Source organism: Raphanus sativus, chromosome 4 (assembly GCF_000801105.2).
Source record: "Raphanus sativus cultivar WK10039 chromosome 4, ASM80110v3, whole genome shotgun sequence".
Classification (NCBI taxonomy): domain Eukaryota; kingdom Viridiplantae; phylum Streptophyta; class Magnoliopsida; order Brassicales; family Brassicaceae; genus Raphanus; species Raphanus sativus.
In genome coordinates this window covers 5159450-5176506 of record NC_079514.1, presented here as the reverse complement: position 1 = coordinate 5176506, position 17057 = coordinate 5159450, and the positions used below count along the sequence as shown (strand labels likewise).

The following is a 17057-nucleotide window of genomic DNA, read 5'->3' as shown; positions in this document are numbered from 1 at the left end:
TAATGTTCAACGCACTGCTACTGACGCAGAGAATCATAACGAAAGTGTAGAGACCGTTTGCCGATGATAATACAAACAAGGATAAAAGGACTTTGTACTGTAGCTGTATATGCTCTTCATGTTTTCTTTTTAAAATATATATATATATGCTCATGTTGTACTCGTCGAGATACCCAGGGAACCAAGAACCTCTGAACTTATTAAGAAAAAGCCACATGAAGCCACGAGTGATTAGAACAGCTCCTACAAGCAAATATGTTAATTAGGCTCCAACTGGTACTATGTTAATTAAGTTGAAGTAGATGTTACACTTGCACATTAATGTAACTTGGCGTAAAAATTGTAAAGTAGATTAATTTTGGAATATAGTAATCGAAAAAATCCCTAAAAAAAGGAGCTTCTCACTCTCAATGCAATGAACATGCTTCAGTAGATCTATTTGACCTTATCAACTGCATTAGTTTTTTTTTTGATTAGCTTCTTTATTTTTTAGCCCGTTTAAGTTGCAATATTTTTACAATATAGTGAAAACAAACACGTTTACTTTGCATTCATTCATACCACAACAAACAAAAAAGGTGACAATTTTTCTCTTCCTCTTCTAGTACGCGGTACGCCTTGCTCCAAAACAAGACAAACAGACGTATGGCAGTTTATGCTTCTTCTTAATTACATCCACTGAGTGAAAATAATTTGGTTTCTCCAAAACAAGTAGCTCATTAGATCATGTCCGCACACAGATATGAGGCCTGACTCAGATCAACCACATAATTTACTTATGGTAGATAAGAAAGCAAATTTTGACTACTAATAAAATGTCATGTTTACTAGATTTATTAGAATTTGCGCGATTTATTTGATTGGCATTGCAAATGAATAACCTAAGATCCAGTGTAGGATCTGGTCCATATTCACGAGTTCAAATAATCAAGATCCAATTAATTCGCGTTGAAAATATAATATTTGTAACTTTGTAATCAAGGAAACCCACGTTCAAAATAAGTCGAGGTTCCAGAATTTTTTTTGTTTTGTCCTGTGTATCCACTATAATAACCAACGTGAAACTTTAAATTCATAAATAATGTGGAAATTCATTGTCTTACAAGGTAAACCGATAACGTAGAATGGTTCTACACGCACAAATGAAAAATGGTAATTTTAAAAAAAGAAGAATTTCTTTTGCAATTTTTTTTCTTTGCAAATTTATTCTTCGCTAGACGACTACATACGCTGGTTTCTTTGCTCTGCTCCTTTAGAATCCAGAGACCCTTTGTTTTTCAAATGCCCTTACTCCAAAGAAATTTGGAGGATTTAACAGAAACGGCTTGCATATTCAATACACAAACAACTGCTGTGATGTGTTAGCTTTGGCGGAAAGATAAATTTGAGATAAAACAACCACACTCCTCGTTAGGTATGTGTTTCAAGCAGTGATTCATGCCATTTGGAAGGAAAGAAATGGCAGAAGACATGGGAACCTTCTCAAGATCTCAACGAGATTAATCAAGTTGTTGATAAAATTATTTGGAATCGTATAGACTCTCTCCGTGGCTGTGGGAAAGGAAAATACCGGTTCGTTGGTTCGAATCAAGCTGATGAACTTATTTTGTTCTTTAAGTTCATAACTTCTCAAACACTATAAACGAATGTCACAAGTACATTCTTGAAGAGAAAAGAAATGTTCAAATTTTTGATCGATTAAATCCTTACTGCTGAAAGATGGATTAAATTTACTAATTATTATTGATGAAGATTGGAAATTGAATTATGTTTCTATTCATAAGTCTATATGTTAATCAGCAGAACACATAAACCTATGAACCCTAATGGTTTTTTTCTGATAGACGGAATACCAGTTCTATCTCCTGCAGTTAATATCCGTTCTTCAAAATATTTATAATAATAATATTCGTAATCATATTAATTGATCGGAGAATCCCCACGTTCTAACGCGTAGAGACTCGATATATGTGATTTTACTATTTACTCATTCTCTATATTCATTTGAATAGTCAGCACATTAATAATGTTAATAAAAAATGTGAAATATGTGGAAACTTTTACTATATAAACTCCCTCCTAGCGATGAGAGAAATCACCACAAACAACAATCTAATCCAGAAAAAAAGACACTAAACGCAAGAAATATGGCAAACAACAGTTGCATTGGCTGGAAGTTCAGCGGCAGCGAGGCAGCCAAGGAAGCCTCAGCTGCTTCCCTAAGCACTTACACCTCTAAACTCTTTGCAATGTGCGATCCTCAAGGAAGCCCATTTTGCCTCCTCGAGGTGAAACCGCTGAGACTTGCCATACCGCTGAAAAGGCTGTTGTTAAAGCCGTCCTTTGCGGTACTGGAAACGCTTATGCTCCCGGTATAGGCCTTCCCGCGGCAAATGGTAAATATACATTGAACTATAGATGTATCGTTTAGCATTTTTAAAACAAAAATTTTTTTTGACAAAAAATGTCATTTTTTTGCTATTCCCAGTGCCGTAGCAGAGTACCTAAACCGTGATGATATTCCGAAGAAACTGGCACCAGAAGATGTGTTTATGACCGTTGGGTGCAAACAAGCCATCGAGCTTGCGGTTGACATCTTGGCTAAACCAAAAGCCAACGTCCTGCTTCCGAGCCCGGGCTTCCCATGGGACTTAGTTCGCTCCATCTACAAGAAACTTGAGGTCCGCAGATACGAATTCCTCCCAGAAAAGAATTATGAGATCAACTTTGAAAGCGTCCGAAAGCAAGTGGATGAGAACACGTTCGCGATATTTATAATCACCCTCACAATCCCAATGGGAACATCTACTCTGAAGCTCATCTCAAGCAGGTATATTTTACATATAGTCTACTTAGCAGTATTCACATTGTTATATGATCTATAGTCTTTTGATTGTGGCCTATGTCAATGCTTAGATCGCTTTGTTGGCTCGGGAACTCGGGATAATGGTGGTTTCTGACGAACGTTTTTCGATGGACCGTTTTGGGAGTAATCCCTTTGTTCCCATGGCGAAATTCTCGACAATCGTACCCGTGATGACACTTGGGTCTATATCGAAGGGATGGACTGTCCCCGGATGGCGAACTGGCTGGGTCGCCCTGCACGATCTAGATGGTGTCTTTAAATGCACCAAGGTCGGGTCCCTTCTGTTTGATCACTCTTTAAGAATATACCGTGATATGTATTATTACTATATAGTATGTATGATATTAAGAGTTAAAATGTTATTAATTTTCTTGCCCTAATCTTGTTAATATGGACAGGTCTTAGATTGCTGCTAAAACAATTTCTTGATAAATTCTAAACCACCAACTGTTATCCAGGTATATGACTTCTAGTTTGGACACTTCTTGTAACCATATATAGATATACTAACACAACATAAGAGACTTTTCACTATTACAATGTAATTTGTTTATATTTGGTATTTTTTCGATTTTATCACGTAGGCGGCGTATTCCTACCCATCTTGAGGATACTCCTGTAGAGTTCTTCCCAGGAGGCAGAACTTCTGAAAGATAAAGCGGATTTGGCTTATTCTAAGCTCAAGGACATACCTCCCTCAAATGCTATTTAAAACTGAAGCATGCACCTTCCTATGGGTATTAGAGCAACATTATCCAGTGAGAACAAGTATTATTGTCCTTAGGATATTTTAATATTTTTTTGTAGTTTAAGGACATAGCTTAGGACTTATCATAAATTATGATTATGGGGTGGGACAAAAGTGAAGTGGAAAGAGAAACAAGGAGACGAAGAAGAAGAAAAGTGAAGTGTACACGAGGAAGCCAAAGCAACACTGTACAAGAAGTCATGTCAGCTTTTGTAACCAGAAGCAATGTGAAGAAGGAGAGTTAGTAAATTTTTTACCTGGCCAGGACCCTCCATTGTGGTAGCTCCATCGAGTGTTTTTGGGGTCACATCCAGTCACTATCTTCCATTCATGGCTATTCTATTGCAGGGTAGCAAACTTTGAGCGGCATTTCTCCGACCAGCCTCCAGCGAGCTTCTATGAGATCCAAATGCGGTCGACTGCTCAGGAGTAGCCAAGGAAGACAGTAATCGCTATACAATTGCCAAAGCAAACCAACGGAAATTCCATTCGCTGGGCTAACATTGCCGATGAAGAACCCTCCCTGAGGCGGCATGAAGTCGAAAACCATTCTGGAAGAGAGTCCGGGATCACGTTGAACTTGTTGACAGCAGTGTGAGAGTACTCCTCTGTGTTTTATTTAGTCAGAAACCCACACTGATCAAGTTGAGCCTTTTCCTCAGAGTTATCCACCGCAGCGATTGTCCCAACAGGCTGTCCACGGAAGTAACCCATAGACCTTCTCAAAGCGTCCCAGGCCTCTCCCCACCATCGGATGAGACTCGAATCCGCCAGTGACCGAGGGTATTGAATCCAACGCTAGGTGAAAGAACCACAATCTTGGACGACTCGAGAAGCAGCATTATCCGCGTTGTATCGAAGCTGTGGTGGTGGTGAGGTGGACATTTCAGTAAGAGACCTTTCTTCAAGTGATCTCAGTCTTCGAATTCAACGGTCTTGGCTTCTCTAGCAGCAGCTTGCGAGAAATCAATGTCATCAAAATCGTCCGATGTATTATCAGCAGCAGTCTTGGCGTCGCCGTTCACGGTGATTAGAAGTCGACATTTGCGTCGGATTTGATTCAAAAACCTAACCAAACAGTCCAATGATCACTCACTCCCTGCATTTCTAGAAAATCGATCAATCAAGGTTCACACACACACAACGAACAACAGTTGCATGATCAAAACGTAATCAATCAAATCAATCAGCCGTCGGATTCTCATGTAAATTCCAAAGAAGTGATTACAACGACATCAATCATAGTAGAACAGATCGAAAACGAAACTATCATCGAGCTAAGCGATTCTTCAATCGGCGGAGATCCGGGGAAACAAAGCAGCGATAATCCGTAAATGTTGCGCCTAATCACAGAGAAAGGCGTAGAGAGATAACGAACCTTAGTTATAATCGAGCGTGGAACGGAGAAGAAAGGAGACGAAGAAGCTTCGCACTCTGCCTGATTCCTGTCGAGAGAAAGAGAAAGAGAAGCAGGAGAAGACGACACGTATCACTAAGGACAACGAAAAAAACATCTTAGCCAAGGACGTCCTACTAATTTTTTGATTTATTGCATTTATTTTAATGATATTAAACACTAAGGACTTTGTTAGATTAACCGTTAATGTTGGTCTTATATTCTTACTACATTTTCCTAATATTTAAACTTCTTCTTACTTTGAAAAATCTCTTAAGTTTTTGAATCATCCCGCAGACCCAGCTGAAATATCAAGCTTTGTGGACATTAAAGATGATGAAGACTTCTGTGAAAAGCTTGCTACCGAAGAAACCTCGTCCTTTTACCAGGTATTACTCAATATCACATGCATCACCTATGATCAACGTTCGTCTCAGCACTGAAGACAAAATATATACCTTAGTTTGTTAGGATTTAGGAAACCACATCTGAAATGTTATGAGATTTAAAGTAAATATATTTAGGTCAATATTTCGTTGGAAATCTAACAAAATTTGTGATCATTTAACATAACACATATATTGTTGTTTTGGATTGGTTTAGGGATTGCTTTTGGTCTGAGGGGCTGGGCGAGGCATTCTGTTGACATGGATACTCAAACTTTGGAGGATGCCTTTTGAAAGATTGAAGAGCTTCTGTGACCGCCATTCCGCTATATGTGAAGCTTAATTCAGTAACAAGGCGTCAATGGCTCGACTAAAGGGTCAATGTGTATCTTTGCTTAAATCTTATATATATGCTATGATAATAAATGGGTGTTCTATTGATTTGAGATAAATCATGAACACTTTCGTATTCGTATTTGTATTTGTATTTGTATTTGTAACAAATAAAGTTGGTGCATGTATCACCAATCTTGTAATCGTTTCTCATATTTGATGTACTTCTACTTTCAAAAATATAATTAAGAAATTTCAGTTTTTTTTTTACATACCTCTTTAAACAAGCCAGCACATAGCACATCTGATTATCAAGGAAATCCAGCTATACATTCGAGCAAGGCTTCTCGGTTTGGACAGGAACGATTAGTCAAGCATCCTACTGCAGGATCAACTCTCTCAAGACCAGAAAAGACTTACCTTTCACTATGGTTTGAGCATTTCAAGAGATAAATGTCAATCCCCAATCCTATATTTTTCGCTTCACAGGGTTTTATTTTCTTGTATCTTTTTATTTTTCACTTCTTTCTTCTTTCATTTCCATCTGAGCTGTTTGTAAAGGTACTTTGAGAAGGAAGGAAGAAGAAATAGGAAAAATAGTATATAAAGAAAAAAAAGAAAGAAATTTCAGTTTCTTTTCATTTCTAAGTAATTTGGACTCTGGTGTGAAAATCCCATCATAGTACATCAATAACTGAAATTCCATCTGATTTAAGAGTTCTCCTAATCCCTGGATACTTCTGTAATCCTAATGATCACTTGGAAGTTTGGTTTGTACAGGTAAAAAGAGTTCTTCACATTGTGGAGTTGGTGGTAAAGGCGGCAGGGGCATTTAAGTTGGAGGTAGGACCTGAATGGAGAGAAGGAAAATCAAAGATTCTCTCTAATGGCTGGACCAGTAATGGAAACAACAAGCGAGTTGGTGATTGAGAGCTGCATTTGAGATTAAAGCTCGATCATCCTGATCCTGGGTATGTTTTTAGTTCGAGGATGTGACTACTTTGAGCCCTCATATGGTTCAGCTTCCTGTCAGAATGTGGGAAAGTCACTAGGCATAGATTCACAAAGCTGATGTTTCAGTCTGTATGCGAGATAGCATTGGTCTGGAATATTTAGGAGTTGTCAAGGGTACCTCACGAAAATGCAATGAATTTATGCAGTCTACTTGGAAGGGTATGCGAAAGATATCTATAAATGTTATTTAGCGATCCTGAAAATACCAAAGCATTATGCACATGGCTCTGTTCTTGGTTGCAGAGCCGTTTGGATGCTGAAACTCAAGCGTAATGGGTGTAGAGACATGGCTCTGTTATTTCCTCCATCGGCCTTTCTCTTTTGGTGTCTACTGAGTACTGACACTCTCTTTTTGTTTTCCTTTCTTCTAATTATGTTTTTCTTGGCTTTTACATTTGGATTCCCATATTGTTAATCAAGTTATAAAATCAGTGTTTAAAAAAAAAGAAGATTCATTTGAAATTTTGTCTTACCTGTAACGAACCTAGAAAAGTTTATAAATTAAAAGTTATCGCATGTTTAACAAGAAATTGCGGAAGGAGTGATAAAAAATATAAATTAATTTTCTATCCTTTCATAAAAAAAAACGGAATTTCAGTCAAGTAATTCAGTCACTATATTCTAAAATTAATATAAATCTTTTTCTTATCAAAAAACTTCCAAAATAAAATATAAAACAGTCCACAAAATCAAATAAACATAATAAGAATATTTGGAAAACTAAAACCAAATCAATAAAAAAAGGAAACACTAATACAATTCATGCATCTATTTAGTTAGAATATTTGTAGTTAATTTATATATCGAAGTATGTATTTACACTATATATATGTGGTTTTAGATATAAATTTAATAAATGAAATAAAATATTAATATAAAAATAAAAGGTATAAATGAATTTCACTTTGAATAAAAATAAACAATAAAATATATTTTTTGTAATGTAAAAGTTGTATGAGTTATATATAATAGTTATTGATTTATAATTTTAGTAGGACCATTTACATAAGAACTTTCTAATATTTTTTAAATCACAGAGTTGGCCAAAACCACAGATCTAATAAATTTATGAAATTATGAAATTTAATATTTTATCTAATAATAACTTATGAAGTTTAAAATGTATTCTTAAATCTGTATTCTCACATATATACAAATATTTGATTAATGTACCTATTAGGCTTCACTAATATGTGTTAAGAATATAATATTTTCTTAGGACAATTAAAAAGATGAATTAATACTTAATACTGTAAAGGAAATATAAAATGTTAAAGATTAAGTGATAAAGTACATAATTTTTTTTAAACAAATATGTACTAGCATGATTGGTATTTTGAAAACATAGTAATTGTAAAAATAATATTTAATACTAAAATTAAATAAATTGTGCATATTTATTGAGAATATTTTGATTATCTTTTTTCACTGAGTTTTAATCCATACTTATATTTAACTATAGTTAGATTTCTAATATATTGTTTTCTGTTTATAATCTAACACATTTATATTATTAATAATTTATTTTCTAAAAAATAAATTTCTTAATATTTGTTTTTTTTTTGCTGAAATGTTAACTTTATAACAACAAAAAGTTGTACAATCTCATGATCCTAAACTAGGGGATCACAAGAAATAAGAACAATGGAATGAGCTCTGAGCATAAGAATGCTCTACTGTTAAATGGGAAAACAATATATAGAGAAGAAACAGAGACAGCGGAGGACTCTGATCCACCTGGTGGTCTTTACAATGCTATTATGGCAGCAATGTCTTGATATTCCATCTGCTCAGGCCTTCATTGGTAGATTTAATATTTGTGATTTTAAGTAAAACATATTATATTATAAAATGGAGGGAGGATAATATTTTTTAATTTATTAATACAACTGTTTAAAGGATGATATTTTTTTCATTTTCCTCATAAATTTCTTATTCGACACCCACACGAGATTTATAAATCATTTATAAGGATTTTGAAATTATTTAAAAACATTTTTTTTAAATTCTGGCCTTCAAAATCATTTTATTAGAGTTTCTAAATCATTTATGAGACTTTTAACAAATCTATTTATATAAATCTTGTGCACCTCTTGTTCAGATGCAAAATGGTAAATGCTTCTAGATCTAACTATAATTGTATAAATACATATTTATAATGATTTGTAAGTCATATAGAATTATTTCAAACTTATTATCTATTAAAATAGAAGTAATTTAAGTGACTTATGGTTATTATGGTTAGAAAAGTAAGTCATTTAAACCATATAAATTATAACACACTATTTATTTATATATTAAAATATAAATTATTTAAGTGATTTTTGTTACATATACACTATTTAAGTGATTTTAGAATACTGTTTAAATACCTAACTCATATAGAAAAATAAAACTGAGTTTTTAGTCATATCCAAACTTTTTGGACATATCTTTTGAAAGAAACACATAAAAATTATTTTTTCATTAAATTTAGAATAAATTGAAAACAATCAAACGAATGGAAAAACATAAATAAATAAAATCATCAAAGAAGATGCCAGAGCTATAGAAGCATCTAACCATTTTCTTGGAATTACACAAAATATATTTTTTTATGGCTAAAGTGTTTTTGTTTTTCATGTGTTAAAATAAACTAAAATTCAATTGACAATAAATTACTTGAATCAATTGTAATAATACTTGCATCCAAGAAAAATATTTTTAGTGACTTATATTTATGTTGTTGAACTATCTTAAATTTCACAGCTCTTCTAAAAATAGATACGAAAATTTTTGATTATCAATTTTACAATTTTGATAGTTGATATTTTAGATTTTTATTTATTTTTCAGCGATATAATAAAATTAGTTTTTGACAATCAATTATTTGAGAACTTTAGATTTAAATACTGTTTAATACATAGTTCTTATAAAAAATAATATTGAGTTTTTAGTCATATCCGAAACCATTTTTGCCAAATCTTTTGAAAGAAACACATAAAACAATTATTTTGTTTTTGTAAAGTTTAAAATAAATTGAAAATAATCAAACAAATGAAAAAAACATAAATAAAACAAATCACCAACGAAGATGCGAGAGCTATAGAAGCCTCTAACAATCTTCTTGGAACGACAAGAATACCTTTATATGGTTAAAGTGTTTTCGTTTTTATGTGTTCAAATAAACTAAAAGGCAATTTTAAACCAATTACTTGAATCAATTGTAATGCTTGCATTGAAGAATATTTTTTAGTGATTTATATTTATGTTGTTGAACTATCTTAAATTTCATAGCTCTTCTAAACACTAAATACTGAAATTTTTGATTATCAAACTATTAAATCTTAAAATTTTAATTTTTCTTATTATTATTCAAATTATAACATTATAAACATAACATATATACTTTTTGTATAATATTATAATCCGTGAAATCGCAGGCAAACACCTAGCTTCATTATAAATACTAGGTCATTTTCCGTGCTCGGATCGTCTATTTTGATTTTGTATATTTGTTTTTATACTATTGTGTTAATTATTTTGTTTTAGTGTATTTAGTTTTATATAAATTTTATGTAGTTATATTTACTGTAAATTTGGAATAAGAAAATCTATTTTTCTCCTTTACAAAATATTTTGTAATTATAAATATTATAAATTTTGAATCTAGTTGGTGTATATATATGATTTTTATTTAATTATGTTTTTTGAAAATTTGCTTTGAAATTTCAAATAATATCTATAGAGTTTTTAAAGTTTTTGATGGTGTCAAAGAGAGATTTTTTTTTTTGCATTGTCAATTTTTCTATGGTTTGTTTAAATTGTGTGTTTTAAATATATATATATATATATATATATATATTTGGATTGCTTTTTGTCACTATATTTATTTATTTTGTTCTTTGATGTTCTGTAATTTTCCAAAAAACAGTTTCTTATTCCCATATAGGTATCTGCATAAATATGGATTTCCGATAAATTTTGTTCATTGGATCTTTATTTTCACTCTCAGTTTTATTCACTAATAAAAACAAATGATTATTACAAATTATTTATGATTTTTGGTAATAGAATTACATGATATGTCTTATTTATGTTTGATTTTGTATAAAATAATCAATCATTTTATATCGTGATCTCAAATTTGAAAATAATTTTAATTTTATTTAAGTTAATAGAATTACATTTATGTAAGTTTAGTAGATGGTTGACTAATGAAGAAATAAAAGAAAGACTAAAACTATTATTCTTCAATCGTGAGAATATATTATGGCTGAATACAAAACAAATATAAATAGTGAAGTAAAATTTACGTTGAGAGAAATCTTTTTTTTTTTTTGAACAACTAGAAAGAGAAATCATAATCATTAGAAGACTTGTTCTCTATGTTTGACATCGTTATTATCAAAAGACCAAAAGACCGAGTAGAAATATTATTAAAGAAAAACCAAAATGTTAATAAAATGGGGAAAAGGTATATGCCATTTAATATGCCATTTAATCTTGTAACCATTAATCGTTGTACCATTCACATTTTAAGATTATAAACTTAGTCTTTAAAATCAAAGTATATTAATAAAAGAAAAACATCAATCTTTCCGATTCAAATACAAAATTCAAAATATATATTGTGAAAACTTCTTTAATCCAGTGGTTTGAGGAGTTTATTCTACACCCAAAAATTAAGTTTTGATTTAAGATTTTAGAGAATGCAAATTAGATAGAACATTGGAACAAATGTTTACAAGAATCTTCATAAAATAAATATAATTATTGGTTATACAATTGTTAATGTTTTCATAATTTGTAATAGCATAGACAGCTTTTAATACCTCAGCATTTAATATATGATTGTGTAATTAAGCAATTAGATATTTTGTAATGTACACGTAATATATGATAATTTTAAGTCATGACTAAGGAGGTGTATTGAATCTGAAATTTGAAGTGATTTGATTTTTAATGAGTTTTTAAATGATTAGAGGAGAAATAAAAATTTGATGTGATTTTTGTTAAAACACTCTAGAATCTCATCTAAAATAGTGGGATTTGTATTTTTATTTTTATAACTAGGAACTCCCTTCAAACATTCTAGAAACAAAACATTCTAAAATTTCTAACTTAAATTTTGTTCAATAACAGTAGATTTCAGAGTGGTTTATAAAATATCAAGTTCAATAACACTGGATTTTAAAGTTTTTTTTTATATTCACGTTTGAATAACAGTGGATTTGTCATTTTAATACAAGTCACTTCAAACTTTTACTTGAATACATCCTCTATTCTATATAAATAGAAAACATTTAATATATGAAATTTGCTATATATGTAAATTACGGGCTCTACTTGGATAGTTTGGTGAGAATCATTTATTATAATTTTTATACTGTTACAAATGTGGATTGGTATATGGAACTAAGATAGTTTAGTTTACCTAAGTACATGCAACCTAGGTTTGCTCTCCGTTTCTCTTGTTAGTCGAAAGTTTGTACAGTTCTGATGTCAATTTTCGAGTTAGTCTTGCATATTTATTTTTAAAAGTTTAGTTTATAAAAAATATTGAAAGGATAAATAATACAATAAATATATATTGTCCTTTTGAGTATATCATATTAAAAAGAATCCATTTTGAAAAATCAGTTTGGGTATTAAATTGTAATTCTTTACTCTATTTTTGCAAAATCAGTTTTCTTTATGTAAATTTATAAAAAGAATTTGGAGGTCGCCAATAAAAGACATGATTCTGGTGTAAAGCGTGACTTTTTTACTTTTTTTTTAAAGCTAATTTCACAATGGAAGAATTAAAACGCTCTTCATTGTTTCTCCCTCATAAATTTTTTAAATGTTTTTTTTCGAAAAGATCATTTAATTTTATTGATTAATACAACTGTTAAAAGAAATTAATTATTTCCTCCTAAATTGCTTATTCAACACCGTACTATCTGTTGTCATTTCATTATATTAGTCATTTTATTTTAACAAATGTTAAAGTCATAGTTTTAGGTATTTTGGTAACAGTTTAGTACGTAAGAGGTTGACAAATGAAGAAATAAAAGAAAGACCAGAGTGCCGACTAAAAAAGAAATACTAAAACTGTCATTCAACAATCATAAGGATATAACTATAAGTCTATAACTGATACAAAACAAATATAAAATACTAAAGTAACATGTTGGACATATGCAACATTCAGTTATTTTCACTCTCAGTTTTATTCCTAATGAAAAAACAAATAATTACCACAACATTATTTATGATTTTCTGCAACAGAATGACATGATACGTTTGATTTTATATTTGATTTAACAAAAATGTTATTTTGATCTTGTATAAAAGAATCGATCATTTTATAATATATCTTGATCTCAAATTTGAAAATAATCTTTACAGTAATGTAATTACATTTATGTAAATTTAGTAGATGTTTGACAAGTGAAGAAATAAAAGAAAGACTAAAGCTATCATTCTTCAATCATGGGAATTAATTATGACTGAATAGAAAACAAATGTAAATACTGAAGTAACATTACGTTGAGACTTTGAGATCTTGTGGTTGAGTGCTAGGGGAAGAGCTTCTAATTTCAGCCCTAGTGCAAATAGAGTGGAAAATGCAGTCATAAACAAATAAAAAATGTATTATTCCATATATTTTAGGTTTGATCTATCTACTATGTAAAACTAATTCAAATTATCCTGGAAATTTATAGGAATAGGGTAATTGCTTTCAGCTCATTTTAATATCCGGAAAAAAATTTATCGATGAACTACACCTTCCTTTTGAAATTGATCGTGGGTTCTTTTTATAGACATGGAATAAATCCAGATTAATAAAAAAATAAACATTTACGTTGAGAGAAATCATATACAATCATTAGAAGACTTGTTTTCTCTGTTCGTCACCCTCATTATCAAAAGACCAAAAGATCAAGTAGAAATATTATCACAGAGAAAAACAAAATGTTAAGGGTATATACATTTAATATGCCATTTATTCTCGTAATTATTAATCGTTGTACTACTCATCTTTTAAGATTATAGTTCAGGCTTTAATTTAAAAGTAAAGTATATTATTTAGAGATAAAAATCAATTTTCAAATTCAAATACAAAATTCAAAATATATATTATAGAAACTCTTTTTCCAGTGGTTTAACGTGTTTATTCCATATCCAAAAAGTTTTCATTTCAGGTTTTAGAGAATGCAAATTAGGTAGAATGTAAAACTGTTTACAGGAATCTTTATACAAAAATTATATAATCGTAAGTGTTTTCACAATTTGTAATAACATAAACAAACTTCAATATCTCAGCATTTAATATACAGTTGTGTTATTATTAGATTATATATTTGGTAATGTACACATAGTATATAATAACTTTATCTCATGATTAAGATTCTATACATTTTATGGCATTTATATAAATAGAATACATTTAAAATATGAAATTGCTATATATTTAAACTACAGCCTCTATTTGATTTGTTTAGTGAGAATCATTTATTATATTTTTTACATACCGATATGTATATAGATTGCTCTCCATTTCTCCAGGTTAGTCTGAAGTTTGTACTATCCCCTGGGTACTATCTAATGCCCATTTTCGGGTTAGTTTTTTTTAATATATATATATATATATATATATATATATTATTAGAATGAGTTTATAAAAAATATTGAAATGACAAATAATACAGTAAATATTATTGTCTATTTGAGTATAACATATTTACAAAATCAATTTTAAAAAAATCCGTTTAGGTATTAAATTGTAATTCCTTACTCTATTTTTTAAGATTATAGTTCAGGCTTTAATTTAAAAGTAAAGTATATTATTTAGAGATAAAAATCAATTTTCAAATTCAAATACAAAATTCAAAATATATATTATAGAAACTCTTTTTCCAGTGGTTTAACGTGTTTATTCCATACCCAAAAAGTTTTCATTTCAGGTTTTAGAGAATGCAAATTAGGTAGAATGTAAAACTGTTTACAGGAATCTTTATACAAAAATTATATAATCGTAAGTGTTTTCACAATTTGTAATAACATAAACAAACTTCAATATCTCAGCATTTAATATACAGTTGTGTTATTATTAGATTATATATTTGGTAATGTACACATAGTATATGATAACTTTATCTCATGATTAAGATTCTATACATTTTATGGCATTTATATAAATAGAATACATTTAAAATATGAAATTGCTATATATTTAAACTACAGCCTCTATTTGATTTGTTTAGTGAGAATCATTTATTATATTTTTTTCATACCGATATGTATATAGATTGCTCTCCATTTCTCCAGGTTAGTCTGAAGTTTGTACTATCCCCTGGGTACTATCTAATGCCCATTTTCGGGTTAGTTTTTTTTAATATATATATATATATATATTATTATAATGAGTTTATAAAAAATATTGAAATGACAAATAATACAGTAAATATTATTGTCTATTTGAGTATAACATATTTACAAAAATCAATTTTAAAAAATCCGTTTAGGTATTAAATTGTAATTCCTTACTCTATTTTTTAAAAATCAGTTTTCTTTGTGTAACTTTATAAAAAGAACTCGGAGGTCACCAATAAAAGACATGATTCTGGTGTAAAGCGTGAATTTTTAGCTAATATCACATCGGAAGGATAAAACGTTGTTCATTGTTTCTCCTACCTAAAATTTTAGAATATCTTTTTAGAAAATACAATTTAGTTTTTATTGATTAGTAAAACTGTTAAAAGAAATAAAAAATTTCCTCCTAAATTACTTATTCAACACCGCGCGATATGTTGTTATTTCAATAATTAGTCGTCAAAAAAAAAATAATAATAATTAGTAATTTTATTTTAACAAATGTTAAAAGTCATACTTTTAAGTATTTAAGTAACAGCTTAGTAAGAGGTTGACAAATGAAGAAATAAAAGAAAGACCAAAGTGCCGACTAAAAGAGGAAATACTTAAAAAACCGTCGTGCAACAATCATGAGGATATAATTATAACTGAATATAAAACAAATATAAAATACTAAAGTAACATGATGGACATATGCAATGAGGGATTAACGTTATGGTACCCATTCAGATTCGGTTACGATCAATTCATGTTTTTGATTTTTGAGTTTAAAAAATTTCAGTTTTATTTGAGTATCTTTAAATTTTGATTGAGGTTTGGTTCGAGTCCGAGTAACCTATTTAAATTATTTTATTTTTTTTAAATTTTTTATATCTTTTAATTTTCTAAAAATATATAAATAAAATTATATATTATATATAAATTTGAACAAGATATGTCAAAATATTTAAACTTAACATGTAAATTAGTTTGGTTTGAATATTGAATAGAAAATCAATAAATATTTTAAATACTTTTGGTGTTTTTGAGTATATTTTAGCTATTTTAGACATTTAATTTTGACTTTTATATATATTTTCAAATATTTTGGACAACTTAAAAGTATCTTATATTTTGAATATTTTAGTATACATCAAATTTTAAGATAATTAATATATTTATATATAAATCTATTTTAGATATATTCGGAAACCTGAAATACTTCTGGTTGGATTGAGTTTGGTTTCAGTTATCTAAATATCAAAATTTTGAGCTCATTCAGATAAATCAATTATAGTTCGATATTATTTTTTGGATCAAGTTCGGTTCAGTTTTCTGATTTGAGTTTTTGTCTGAGTCCTAACTAAACATTTACGATAAGAGGAATCATAGATAATCATTAGAAGACTTCTTCTCTCTGTCTGTCATTTTCATTATTAAAAGGCTGTTTATAAAGACCTGGTTTATGTTTAAGTAGTTTTAGGTTTTATTGGAAAAAAATACTGATTAGAAATATTACCAAAGCAGGGAAAATGGTTTTCATTTTCGCATTTGTATTTTGTTTCGTCTAAGAAAACACGACGCCAATTGTTGGAGTCTAAAAAACCCCTTTTTCCCTACCAAAGCAAAAACAAACCCAATATGTTTTTTTCCAACTTTGGTTGTTCACGTGTTGACACCAAACTTGGCTATGTACGATGATGATCATCTAACCACCGAAAGAAGGAGATTCATAAATATGATAATCATATACTTCTAACTGATCATATATTTCTAATTAATCGATCACCTTGTGTGCGAGTCCAAATGACTTGAAGGTTGGATTTAACGCCAAAATGATGTCTTTATCACCTTAACGGTTGGGTCTTACAACTGATAATAATCAACCGGAAAAATATATGATGTTGATATGTTGAAGACGAGTAAAACCATCTCATACATTGCCCCATATGAATTTGCATGCATAATATATATATTTTAGAAAAACTACCGAAT

General features: G+C 29.8%; 1 pseudogene; it reads left to right on the top strand.

The window, feature by feature from the left end:
- The first annotated feature begins 2130 nt into the window (after positions 1-2130).
- On the top strand, positions 2131-3523 carry LOC130510511 (probable aminotransferase TAT4; annotated as a pseudogene).
- The last annotated feature ends 13534 nt before the right edge of the window (positions 3524-17057 follow it).